Source organism: Phragmites australis, chromosome 9, assembly GCF_958298935.1.
Source record: "Phragmites australis chromosome 9, lpPhrAust1.1, whole genome shotgun sequence".
In the NCBI taxonomy this organism is placed as follows: domain Eukaryota; kingdom Viridiplantae; phylum Streptophyta; class Magnoliopsida; order Poales; family Poaceae; genus Phragmites; species Phragmites australis.
Window position 1 is genome coordinate 25,918,084 of NC_084929.1, and position 14,155 is coordinate 25,932,238.

Below are 14,155 nucleotides of genomic sequence, written 5' to 3' on the forward strand. Positions count from 1 at the left end.
ATATATTCACTCTTGGCAGTGCTGCTGTTTCATACAGATCATACAAACAGACCATATTGACGAGGTCAATCATGGAAGCAGAACTCACAACATTAGATACAACCACTGTTGAGGCGGAATGGTTGCGTGAGCTCTTGATGGATTTGCCAGTGGTCGAAAAATCGATACCGGCTATCCTTATGAACTGTGATAATCAAACAATTATTATTAAAGTGAGCAGTTCTAAAGACAACATGAAATCCTCAAGACATGTAAAGAGAAGATCGAAATCTGTCAGAAAATTGAGAAACTTCGGAGTGATAGCGTTGGATTATATCCAAATAGCTAAAAATCTGGCAGATTAATTTACAAAGGAACTATCATGAAATGTGATAGATAATGCATCGAAGGAGATGAGTATGAGACCCATGTGAGTTATACAGTAGTGGTAACCGAACCTATGTGATTAAAGATCTCGTGAATTATGACCTAGAAAGAATAAGCTATTGGTTAACTGAAGGAGAGTACTACACAATCCACTCGAGTAAAGAAAGACTCTCAAAATCTGTAAGGCAGGTTGGCTATTGCCTTAATGTGTTCTATTGGCTTTAATTAGCAAAGATGCTAACCTACAGGACATTCTTGAAAGATCACACCTATATGAGTCTAACTGTTGGTCATAATCTATAAGACTTAGGTGATCTCCAATAAACTCATGAAGAGATCATGAAGTATGACTTATAAGCTCCACCCACGGGGTAGCCTAGTATCAGTTATGACTTCAAGTGTAACTTGTTTGCACAAGACTTGCAATTCAAGGCTTAGTCCATTATCCAAATTATGAATAAGTGTAGCTTGATGTTCTAGATGGATGTTCAACTTAACAGTCTCTACTAAAACATTATTATATCAAACAATATTGAGAAAAAGACAAATCTTTGTAGGACTTCGAGATCTGATAGGATATTGTTAAAATATAGGGGCTTAGCTCATTATATTTGTAAAATTCTAAATAAATATCAAAGGTCCAACCATGTTAGAGAAGTGTGTATTCTTTAGTCTCATATTGTAAATGGAAGTGGATGGAGACCAACTTAAAAGGGTTTCTCTCATTCACTCACTTAGCATGTATGAATAAGAGGACTAGAAGAACACACACGCGCTCGCTTGCCTCACTGGGTCGTGTGCGGGGCTAGGGCCGGGGCGGAGGGCACGAGCGCACGACACCTGCGTGAATGGTCCACCAAAATCAGGTCCAGTTGCTTGCACATGTCCGACCTTCTTTTTGCAATCTCTTTCTTTTTTAGCGTGGGCAAATAGATAAATATATAGAAATCGTGTTGGTCAAGACTCCGATCATGACGGCATAACCATCTTCGATCTTGGTGGTCTCAATCGCGCGACTCTCCCTCTATATATATCTGTCAACCGCCACACAAAGGAGAGACGTGAGACACCACACTTAATTAGGGTTTTACCAATTTCTCTCTGCTATGCCATTGCATGTAGTCTACTCCATCTTGCTGCGCCGGCGTGCACTTACAAACGGAAAAACAGGTCTTTGGAACCCATCACCCTTGGGATCCTGCACGCGAATGCTTACGTTTTGCTTCATCTACATCATCACAATCTATTTCAACTACTTCGTCTTAATCATCACCTACTGGATCAATATCATGGTGGCCTCTACATCGACTACTTCATCTTTATCATCATCTACTGCATCGAGCATCGACATCACGGGGACATCTGCATCTCACGTCATCATCAGGTACGCGTGTAAATCCTATCCGATTACCTAGTCGAGTACATATGTTGATCGAGTACCTAGTCGAATATCTTATCGATGATATGCACTAGTTGAGGTGTGTTAAAACTTGTCGAATTCTACTCGAAGCTAGTCGAATTTAGTCGGGGCTAGTCAGAACACCATCGTTATTGATTATTTGCATCCGTTTTATATAAGAATTAAATTAAATTAAATTTAAAAGTGCTACTATTTCGAACAATAAGTATGCCGTCACGCTTGTGCTGCGTGCTTAAGAGGCAGCGTGATTCTGATCACCACGGTCGTCTAACCTAAATAATTCAGCTTAGGTAGCCCGGTTACGTACGTGCAAGGCTTGTATCACCAAAGAAGCCATAAAATTGTTTTAGTTTGGGTTATACGCTGCTGGCACTTGGAAGAACAGATCGACGCAGTGCATGTTAGCAGGTATGAGTCATCAGTGTATAGTACCACCCATCATCATAGATCGTCGATATCTTGGTTGTTTCTTTGCTTGATTTCTCTGTTCTAGTTTGTCTGTTCCTTCTCTCCCTCGTGTTGCTTTCTATCTTCTGTTTGACGCTGAAATAATGCGCAGAAACCATCCACGTACGTTCACGGTTCACCTGTCACGCGCCAGCTAGGGGAAACACTTCGCACGCTTTGGCCTGAAACTGCAACAGTGACCGCCATTCCTCCTTATAAATATTCCAACCTGATTACTCGCAAAAAAATACATATTCCAACCTGATATTCCGCTATGTATACAGTATACAACACTAATAATTGTATAATTAAGCCAAATAACTAATGCACTGTTTCATTGAAAAACTAATGCATCTATTATCTTAAGCACGGACGGTACGGGTGATCCAAATCCAATGCGAGCCAATCGGCACGGTGATAGGGACAAAGCTTGAACAGTTCGGTGACACGATGGGGGTGGAGACCAATAGTCGGGGCACGACAGAATCACAAGAGTCGGGTGGCAAGGCACTAGGGTGGGACATGGCGACGGCCGAGGAGCATCGAGGGTATGGGTGATCCATATTCAGAGCGAGACCGTTGGGCACTACAGTGGGACAAAAAGCGTCGATAATTGGGTGCAGTGAAATGGCAAAAGTTAGGAGTAAAGCTCAATGAAAGCTAGGGATGAAACTATGAGTGTCGTCTAACAATGCGAGGCCGAGGGGCAAGGAGGGAGGGACCGGCCATCCAGATTCAAAGCGAGGTAGTTAAACGCAGCTAAGCTCCGGCAGTTGAGCACAGGGGAGCGACTAACCCTGTTTGAATAGATTTTCTTTTAGCTTTTTAAAAAAAAGATATAGTTATTTAAACGGCTAGCTTTTAGTCATAGTTTCTAATGATTTTTGGCTAATTGAGAGAGCGGAGGTGACCGAAATAAAAAAAAGCTAAGAAGCAGGTTCTAGCTTTTGAGTATGCTGAGAAACTAAAAATTTATTATAAAAATTAATAACTAAAATTTAACTATCATAGTTTTCTCAACTAATCAGAAACTCTGAAACCATAATCTATCTAAATAGACCCTAAATCCAATAACAGAGCTCCGGGAAGGAAGGACGATCCAATATGGGTGAATGTGTGATACGAAATTTGATGATAAGATGCTTGAAATGTTAAATTTTCAATTTAATTAGGTCGGTGCTTATTCCCGTATAAATATTTAAATATAGATTATTTGCTTTTGCACATTAATTGTACGGACCACTTTGCTAGATATTTATATATTTATTAGTGGTACCGGCACCAGTGGAGAGATGAGAGATAATTACGTTTGGGGAAGGCACATCGGCATCAGCTTTTAGTAGCCCACGTTCTCATCTTCGGTCTTCTGCAGGTCGCAGTGCGTCCGTGTCACCTCCCTAATCTAGCAATGCGTTAACAAACTTTCTTCCGGTAGAGACGACGACGCTCGATCGAATAATTGAATATATTCCGACACGATTATCATCGATCAGTTAGCTAGTTAATTGTTGCAGCGAAGGTAGCGGCGGGTTTCTTTCACTGAGAAAAAGTACGGTGGCGTGGCGTGGCGAGAAGATACGCGTCACACTGTGTCGTGATGTGTACGTGACACGCGGTTCCAACGCTGCGGCCGGCGCCTAAGACCATTAAGCGTTTCCTTTTACGATTCAGATTCTAGTTGTGAGACATTTTTGTTTTTTTAATATTTTAATAATTTTTTTATAGTTTTCGTTAAAAAGGGATTTCTAACGTTATTTTTTTTAAGACGAAATTTTCTTTTCTTTTCTTTTGTGATTTTCTTCGAAAGGAAACTGTAGGGGATAAGAAATAATAAAGGGAATATAAAACCCGTCGAGTACGATCTCGTACTTTCGCTTGCGATCGGTTACACGTACGCCTCGGACAGCTAACGATCCGTCGGCACGTTGGCCACGGCAAGTACGTACGCGTCCAGTAGCTCTGGGAAGAAAGAGGCAGCTGGTATTTATTACATGCAACTGCAAATACCTCACGATAGTACTATAGCAGGGGCGGATTAGGGTGCTGAGCCTCCAGCCCACTACCGTTTCTCAGCCAATGAGCCTCGAGTTCATAACATTTTTTTTTATCATAGATGCGGCAGAGAAAAGAAAAAAAAAGGAAAAGTAGGAAAAAAAGAAAAGAGAGGTGGATAAACCACTCTGAATCTGCATGCCACGTCTACGGCTAGCTGCTAGCACGGACAGCTGACACATATGTGCAAACATGCACCATGAATCTCGAAGCAGGCTGCAGGCTAGGCACGTAAATTGTGGGCAGGATATCCATCGTCGGAGAATATAGTGTGTTTTTATTGTATTAAAACGAGATGGAGGATGGGGATATATTATTAGATTATTTTTAATTAATTTTCGTCAGGATCCAGAATCTATTTACGAATGGATTTCTGTTTCATTCAACGTTTCAACAGTTTTTTTTTCACGATTCTCGTTAGAAAGGGATTTTAAGGTCATTTTCTTCAGTACAGAATTATCTTATTTCTCTTTACGAATACTTTTGAAAGAAAGCTGTCGGAGATAAAAGAAAATAAAGATAATAAGAATGAAAAGAAGAATAAAAAAATCAAATAAAAAAATATGGTTAAGATGATCTTATATATGTGAAGGCGAGGCGGGAGCGTGTTGGCTGGTCGATGCGGCCATATATGATCCATATTGTTGCGGAGACAGATTTTTCTTTTAATGCCAAAGATGGCGCTAGAAGGAGATACGATACATGCACGTTGGCAATGTCTGGTGGCATCATCAGTGAGATCCAGAATCTTACTCGGCTAAGCTTTCTTAATCTTTTTATTAATTTTTATCCTAGAGAATGTAGTAAGGTTGTGCATGTTATTGCTGCGCTAGGTGTAAGTGTCCTTAAGGGTATGTTTGGTTATCCGCATGCGTTCAGCTTGACTCGTATGAGTCATGCAGGCTGAGTTGAGACAGCCTGGAGAGATGCAGTAAGGTCTGTTTGGTTGGTTGCATGTGGTCAGTCTGGTTGAGAAGAGATTGTGTTTGGTTGCCCGCACGAGTATATATTGCATTAAAAAAACTCACTTTTTTTACCAAATAACATAAGGTTGAAAATATTTTTATAAATTAGTATATCACAGGATAAGAATATTAGTGAATTTTTTTATAATTTTTAGAGAATTTTAATTAAATATTAATTTAGGATTTTTAATCAAACTAATTAAAATGGGTTGCTAATTAGCTCCAGTTTACTCACGAAAATATTTAGAATTTTTGAACCACTCTTGTATCCTTAAATAAAGTCTGAAGTTAAATAAAAAAATAGTATTTTTGCACCCGGGTGAGCAGGCCCGGTGCGTACGCCTGATTTCGACGTACGCACGGAGCCAGGATGAGCGGATGCGCATGCATGGACGGATGCAATCTCGCGCGGCAGTACCAGCAACCAAACACAGAACAAACGGACAGCGCCTGCACGCGCGAAGCCAGGCCAACGGGCGTGCATGCATCCAAACACGCCCTAAGATTCCAACCTAGTAGTATATTGAGATAGTACTCCAAATGGTGTACACGACTAGTGGCCAAATGAAATTACTAGTATTTGATGAGTATTAATTCTCTCGAGAGCTACAGAATCCTAACAGTGGTCGATGAGCTTCCCAGCCTTGCGTGTCGATCCGAAATCACTTTCCGGGGGCTGCAAAAGTGGTGCTTTGACTGGCTAATTTGGACGGTAGTCTCCTGTCTTGCTGGTTAGTTGCCGTTCGATGGAGCGGAAGCTTACCATCCTGCACGGACGGACGTCTCTGATATCTCCGTCACGTGGCCAGTGCGCGTACCCTCGTGGGCAGTGCGGCGGCTGGTGGTCTTGGAATATGGATCTTCTGTGGACGGCGTCTTTGTGGCTACACCACTCGGTGGTTCATGTGTTCGCACGCCGTGAGCGTGCGGCTGTGTGGACACACTTTTTCGTAAGCGAGTTATGTGTAATACACATTTAGTGAGCGGTGTCGAGAATTTACTATTATGGTTTGGAGATGGTATAGAGTTAGGTGAGAGGTAGAATTTCTAATGCGAAGGCGTGATGTAGTTTTGAGTTGATTCTAAAGTGGCTCTTTTATTTTATTCTGGTTCTTATTATTATATAAGGTTAATATGTATTGAGTTGAGTTGATCTGACCTATTAAATTTATTTGTTATAAAAAATCTACATTGGTCATATTAAATATTATTACATATTAAATTTTATCATATATACACTCTATTATCAAAATATTATTAAATCATATGTCAACTATAATAATTAAATAAAACAAATGTATAAGCTGGTTACCTGTCACAAATATGCTTGTAGGGTCAAGCATACCTTCAAGATTCGGGGTGAATGTGCACTTATAAAAATTCTTTCATCCAAAAACCAAAATTTACGTGGAATTTAAATCGGCTTTGAAGTTTGAACAAAAGCCTAAATGTTCTGGTCTCAGCTACTTCCATCAACAACGAACATAATGTCAATGTTTGCAATTCTGTAGTAACAAAAAAGCTATATAATTTCATTAAAAAAATGATTATAAGGTTATAAAAAGCAATATAATTCTAGCACTGTAAATAAGTACAATGTGATTGTTATCCTGAGGTACGTATACTTGTTTGTTTCCTACTATCCCCGTTGAAGCACCGATACGGATGACCACTGGACAATGACCATCAAGTTGTAGGAGTTGGGAAAACACGAAGAGTGACAGGATGCTTTATGAGAACTAGGTTGATTGACGCGCCTACGCGCGTCCGTTGGATTTTAATATCTGGTCAGAGCAGAGAGATAATACCTAGGTAGTACGTTTACGGTAATGTTGTCTGACAAAATAAGATTTAAAAATAGGGACGGAAGGCGCGCTATACCGCGCCCGTCGTGCATTTGATGATTGAACCTTTTTTTTTTCTCCTGTACAGAGCATGAAAAAAGAAATATAAAAAAATTGTGTTCACTAATTTTGGATATCTCAGGATTTAGATATGAATTTTTCAATATTTAATACATTCAGTTAATTATAGGAAAAGCAGTATCAATTTCATACATGCACATAATTTTGAAATGTAGACGACAGAAATTCAAACCCAACAAAATTAGTTTAATTTTTTTTAGTTCTAGATGTTTTTTTTATGGATTTTAGATTATTTCATTCAATTTATCAATATAACTAATATTTCTTTAGGCATTTACTGGGATTTCTCAAACATCAAAATACTCTAAAATACTTTTTTTTCTCATGATCCACCTAGTTACAGTCTGAATTGATGGGTTCAGGACCCATTGGATCAGGTCAATATGTTTGTTCTAATCAAACTGTAGTGTTTGGGATGTTTTTTAAACAGTAGAAAATATTATATGTAACGAAATCAAAGGTTAAAACATAAGACGCATATTATTTTTGTTATCTAACTATGCAATTTTGCATGAAACAGGGGGCCTTATGTAAACTTGGAGCAACCTGCCTCCACGTGCCGAATGGGTCAAGGCAACCTGGGCTTAGGTTGTTATACTTTGTTCAATTTGTTTGATCGGTTGTGGATGTAAGATCTTATAGTGTATTATACGACTATGTATATGTGTTGTAATTGTATGTATGTAATTTTGTTTATATGTTGTAAACTTATCATAGGTTAGGGAGAGTCCAATATTTATGCTATATCTCATAAAATCCCCTTTGATATGGTGCTGCACATATGCCACACAAAATAACGACCTCTTTTGTTAGCGAGTTAGTGACTCGCGGATGGTACGCAAACAGTGCGTTGATGTCCGAGAATATCATATGAAATGATAAAAATGTATATAAATAATGCATTACAAAGGAAGTCATTTTTTCAGCAAATAACCTAGGATTGAAAATATTTTTAAAAATTAGTATATCACATGTGAAGAATATTAGTGAATTTTCCAAAAATATTGGAATTATTTGAGGCATTAAAAATAGCCAGAAGTTATAAAAATAGATTTCTTTAGAGAATTTTAATTAAATATTAGCGTATGTTTTTTGGATCAAACTAATTAAAATGAGTTGTCAATGAGATCTAATTAGCTCATAAAAACGTTTAGAATTTTTAGATCACTCCTATACCCGTAAATAAAATCAAGAGGTAAATAAAAAAACATGAACTTACATGTATTCTCATCGGCCTCTCTTGCTAGCTAGTGAACCACTGTCCAGACGTGCGCCACGCGCCGCACTGCGAGACGTTAGTGGCCGGTCGGAAGGCAAGAACCACCAATCGGCAGGGGCCATGCGGTGTGCAACGTGGAAGCACGAGGACTCTGGCGCACGGATTCCATTGGATCGGTATTGGACGGTGGAGCTTCGTCGCTACAGTAGCTACAGTGATCTGGTGCCCTCAGCGTTCGCCGATTCTTGGCCCGTTAATATATAGTATTGACTAGTTCCCTATGCAAACCATGGCACTACTCAATAGGTAGCTTCCTTTCTTTCTATTGAATATTTTTTCTGACTGTAAATGTAGATATTTTAGACTTATATATAAGATTAAGAAAGTAGATTAAATAATTTTATTATCTTTTATTTATTTTATTTATTTTGTATTGAAAAAGATAACTCATTTATTTATGAGAGTGATAACATTTATTAAATAAGGATCAGAAGGGAATAAAAGAGAAAAAAAATATATAGAAGTTTGAGAATAATTTATATTTAAAAATAATTGAGAAGGCTAAAACAATCTACCTTCACAATCAAAAAGAGTATAAGACCTCATCAACACTTTCACAGAAAATATCATAACTGAGTGCTATAGGCCTGTAGCAGATGGTTACTAACGCCTGTCTGTAATAAACTTGTCCTAGATGGATCTATAGGATACCATCTAAAAACAACCTAAGTAAAAAATGAACCAATAGAATAATCGAGTGGAAACAAAACGCAAATAACCTTTTACAGCCACCGTATGCAAATAGTGGCATATTTTTAGACGGTTGGGTAAGAATGCATGAGCAATTATACGAGATAAAGTTGGCGGCTTGGCTGGAGCAATATGAAACAAATTACAGATGGTCTGTTGTATTATACATCTGTATTATGTTAATGTATTGTAGCCATCTGTTTGTTAAAACTGTCTGCCATTTCTGTGGAAGTTAAAACGTTATGTAAATGTATACGGTTTTATCTTATACCTGTCTGCATTATATTTGATAGGAGTGATATAATCGTGCAAGAGCTAATTAGCGGTTTTCTCACACGGTCGCACTCCACTCACTTCATTGCTGTAGTCGCAATTGGCCCTCGCCTATGCTTTCCTCTGACTGCAACGAGCAGGCTGACAAAGCTGTTGGAATTTGAAGGGGTTTTTCCTTTAAAATTCCAATTTGAGTTGGAGTCAAATTTGAATCGAGCAAATTCCTTAAAAAGAAAAAAAAGAGGATTAAGGCTTGACCGAATGGGCCGCTTCTAGGCCCAAAAGCCGAGCAGCCCACCTGGCCGGCTGCCTAACCTAAAAGGGTGCCCGTGCTCTGGGGTTTGGCAGCGGCCGCCACAAAGGCGCGTTGGGGGGCTCCGCCCTTCTCGGTTGCCTGTTCGTCGCCCGGCGGATTCAGCACGCCGTTGATGCGTCATGGGGTGGATGCCGGGCCTCTTCCTCTCTCTTCAAAGGCAGGTGGACTCACCTGATCTTTCACCGATTCATTCTGCGAGCTTTTCTCCACTTGCTCTCATCCACGGTTCTCTCTCTGTTTCTCTCTCTCACGAGGCTGTGCCGGCTTCCTCCGGTGGGGCGTCAACCGACGCGGTTAAGCTCACCATTGGTTGAGTTCCCGTCGGCTCTCTCTCGCCGGCCTCGTGCGGAATTTGGCGCTGCGCCTTCCGCCTGTTCGGTGCTCGACTGTTCGGTTGCTGGCTGCGCGTGTGCGCGAGGAGAACCGTGGTGTTGTCAGCATGGTGGTTTCTGGGCTGTGCCTTCGTGCACGTTGTTGCTTGGAGTGTTCAGCTTCTTCACCTTGGCCCGGTGTTGAACTCTTGCTGTTGTGATTTCTCTGCTTCTCGGGTGTCGGCTGTGGTGTGCCTCACAGCCGGCTCTGTGGCATTGTATCTCCGAAAGCTATTCCCAGTTGTCCTCGGCATAGAGGGGGAATCTCAGTTTTCTGGGTCAGCGCATTCGCGTGCCTTGCCATCTTCATCCTACTGGACAGTAAGCTTGTTCCAATCCCTCCTTTACATTCTAGCGTGCAATTTTGATTCTCATTTAAGTACTTTGTATACGCATGCTAGAATTGGCAATATTCTGCTATGTGATGAATGCGAGCTAAGTGCGTTTAGTGTATCAATTGAGCTCTTAAGCTGGGCCGTAGTTACCGGTTATTGATCTAGTGGAATTTCTGTTATTCATCTGTGAGTCCACTGTGGTGTGTCTTTTGACGCCCTCTGTTCAGTGGCTTTGTGTGGCACAGCAACTCTGGAATGCACTTGGTGTTATCTGATTCTATTGGCTTGGGCGCCCTTGTATATTCCTCTTGATCTGGTGCCACCTTGTGGCACCTTGCTCTGATCTGTTGTATTCGGCTGTCTTTGAGGCTGCCTGATCCTGGTGGCTTGGGCACCCTGCTGTACTCTGTGTTCGGCTCTCTCTCTGTTTTCTTTAGAGGCCGATTGATACTGTGCTTTATAATTTTTAGAGGTGTTCACTTGATCATAAACTAGGGTAGATCGGCCTAGCTCTTGAGGTGACTTGATACACTGATCAGTAACATCTTAGTATGTGTTGATGACCGTTGATTCGGCAACTCGCTCTGAGAGCCATGACTTTGTTTTGATAATTGTTCACGTGTTATATTGCCTCTCTTTGTCAATTGTCAGTCTTGATTCATTTGTATTCATGAGTAGCTTATGTGCTTTCATATATGCTTTTGAAATGCTCATATTTACCTATATGATATATGTTGACAGTTATGTTTTTATATATTCTTGTAAATTCGGAATCATTTCAATCGAAAAGTTGCTAAAATGTACTTTAACACAACAAAAACCATGGGAGGGATCGAATTTGAGAAGCAGTGGTATCAAAGGGATGCCACATTTTTTAGTGGAAAAATAACCAGAATGATGCCTAGTGTAGCAACTAGGTCTTTTCTTCCAACACTAAGTCCGGTAAACGACTAGGAGGCACATCCAGCCTTTGGCATACCTTTAACTTAGACATACATCCATTTCGGGTGAAGCTTTATGTCCATCAACACATGTGTTTGTCAAAACGAAGATGCCGATATGTATCTGACTCATGACTTCGAAAACCAAACTTCCAGAAGCATGGCTACATGTGTCCTCAGCACATGATGCCATCTTCCCCTTTTTATGCCCGGGATTAATATATCACAACAACTTAAGTAAATAGTTAGGGTACGTCTAGATCCTTCAATGCTACCACTCTGATGCTATGTGTGAGTTATAAATACATTAGTTACTTTTTCTATGTATATTAGTTATTTTTATTACCATGGCTAGTTTACCTAAAATTATGATGTCTTTTTTCATTTAGAATACTCGACACACTTAAATGTGATGTGTTCTCTTGGAATTATAGGAGTCTAGTTATTTGCAACACACACAATACAGAACTATTGTGATTTAGCAATGTTATTCTTAGTTTTGTCACTATCCCCAATATTATGTGGGGTGGACTTGTCTTGAATTGAGTTGACCTAAATATTGTACTATGGAGTATGTGACAAAAAGTTTGGAAATGACAGATGAGTAATGGGCACTCAATTACAAATGGTTCGATATTATGCAATAATACAAACTGAGTCAAACCATTATATTCACCATGCATTCATATTTTCGCTACCATCTTAGTTTTGCTTTTTGGTATTTTAATTAGCTAAATTTTCTCTTTAACACATGGAATTGCTCCATCTAGCTATTTGATTTATTAGTTCTTAATTTGAACTAAACGTATGGTAGGGTTTGATTTGATAAGGTAAAGTATTTATTGTTTTGTTCCTACTAAGTTGTTCACTTGATACCACGGAATATATTTGACTTAGACTTTTTGGCATGGATGTGGGTTTGAGGTCATTTAAAATGAATATGGTCCTTATTATTGTTACTCACCCCAACCCACTGGTATCTGGGCCCTCTAGTTTTAGTTGAATTGGGTTGTCCTACGGAATCTTAATCAACTAATATAAGATAACCGAGTACTATATATGTATATTAGATTATTGTTCTACTGCAGTACGTGTGTTGTTCGTAATTTCCTTCCGTATACAACTAGTTGAGTGCTCATGTGTTGCAATAAAAATAAAAATTGTACAAGCTGATATCAAGCATATGCAAAAGCTATTGTTTACATCAATAGATCTAGGAGTGATTCTCTATTGTAACAACTTCACAACTCAATAACTGACAATTTGGCATGAAATGAAATGAGAAACCCCAATGTTACTCGGTATTCATGTAATGCTGAACAAACGAATGATGAAATATGACATTTGATCTATCAAGATAGAGAAACAGAGAGACAATGAGGTGATTACTGCAGGTTTGATCTTCTGTATTTGTGTGCCTCATTTTTTGGCTTTTGTTTTTTTACCAAAGATCATGTGACGAGGAAGCGTCGTTGCACCCGCACCGCTGCTGATCTCCCAAGCCGACGAGGGCTGCATCGACACCATCGCGTCGATCTCCCACACTGAAGAGGGCCTCTGCCTGCGTCGCCACAAGATTCGTTGCCCAACGAGTACTTCTGCCCACGCCTATGATTCATTTGCATAGACAAGCAAATTCATTTGACAACCGTATCATTGTGACTAACGTATATATTTTGAGGGAATAAAAAACTTAGTTCACAATGATCATATGGGTATTCTTGGTCCCTTATTAATTTATATTGGACGATCAAGCTCAACTAGCATTACTTGGCATTGGCAGCTGGTGGAGTGGATATGAGATCATACTTTGAGGCCATTCCGAGACTTGTAGATCTATTGTTAGGAGTGAGCAGATATGTTGAGGATTAGGTGAGAGTCTTCTATGCTAGGGAGAGAGTTTGAGAGTCTACATGAACAACATTCTTAAAGCATTGGGTCTTCGGGCGAGCTCTTCATCTTTGCATGAGATAGTACATCCTCACGCTCAACCACCCCGCCGTCCTCTCATTGGTGGAGTATTCCCGACATATGATGAGATCCAACCGATCTTCAGATAGCACTTCATTTCGAGATCACTCAGAGTGCCAGATATGTTGATTCCTGAGGCGAAGGTATTACATATGGCATTGAGACACAACCTCCTCTCAAGGATTGGATATGGAGAGGCGATCACTAGTCTACATTAGTTGTTGATCGTGTCCATTCTCGCACATTAGAGTTTTGATGTAGCTGATTTGATCATGTGTGAGATTGAGGACATCATAGCAGAGGGGATGACTATGGCTAGGCAGCAGCCCTACGCGCATTTCATATCACATTTTCTTGCACACTCGATCTGATTCCTAGAGTTTGTACAGATCTACGAGCAGTCTCCTACTCACTTCAGGGTATATGCACCTAGTGCACCCTCCGATAGACACCATGGTCAGCGTGCAATGTTCCATGCTAAGGAGCAAGTGCCAGATGCAGAGAGAGAGAGAGAGAGAGAGTAGCAGCAGAGGATCAAGCCCTTGCAGAAGCCGAGGCAGGGCTCCCGCATGCCTTTCACATCAGTGACAGCGACTCGGATTCTTTGAATCTTGAGTATTTCCCACTGGTCACTAGGTCACATGACGCCGATGCAGAAGGATCTTCTCAAGCCGCTACTACGACTTCAATTCCTTCAGCCCGTGAGATAGCACCCTCTGTGCCCCCTGCTGCACCTCCTTCCAAGTTTGCCCTTATACTACAGCAAATGCAGTAGCAGTAGGCAACACAGGCTGAGCAGTAGGT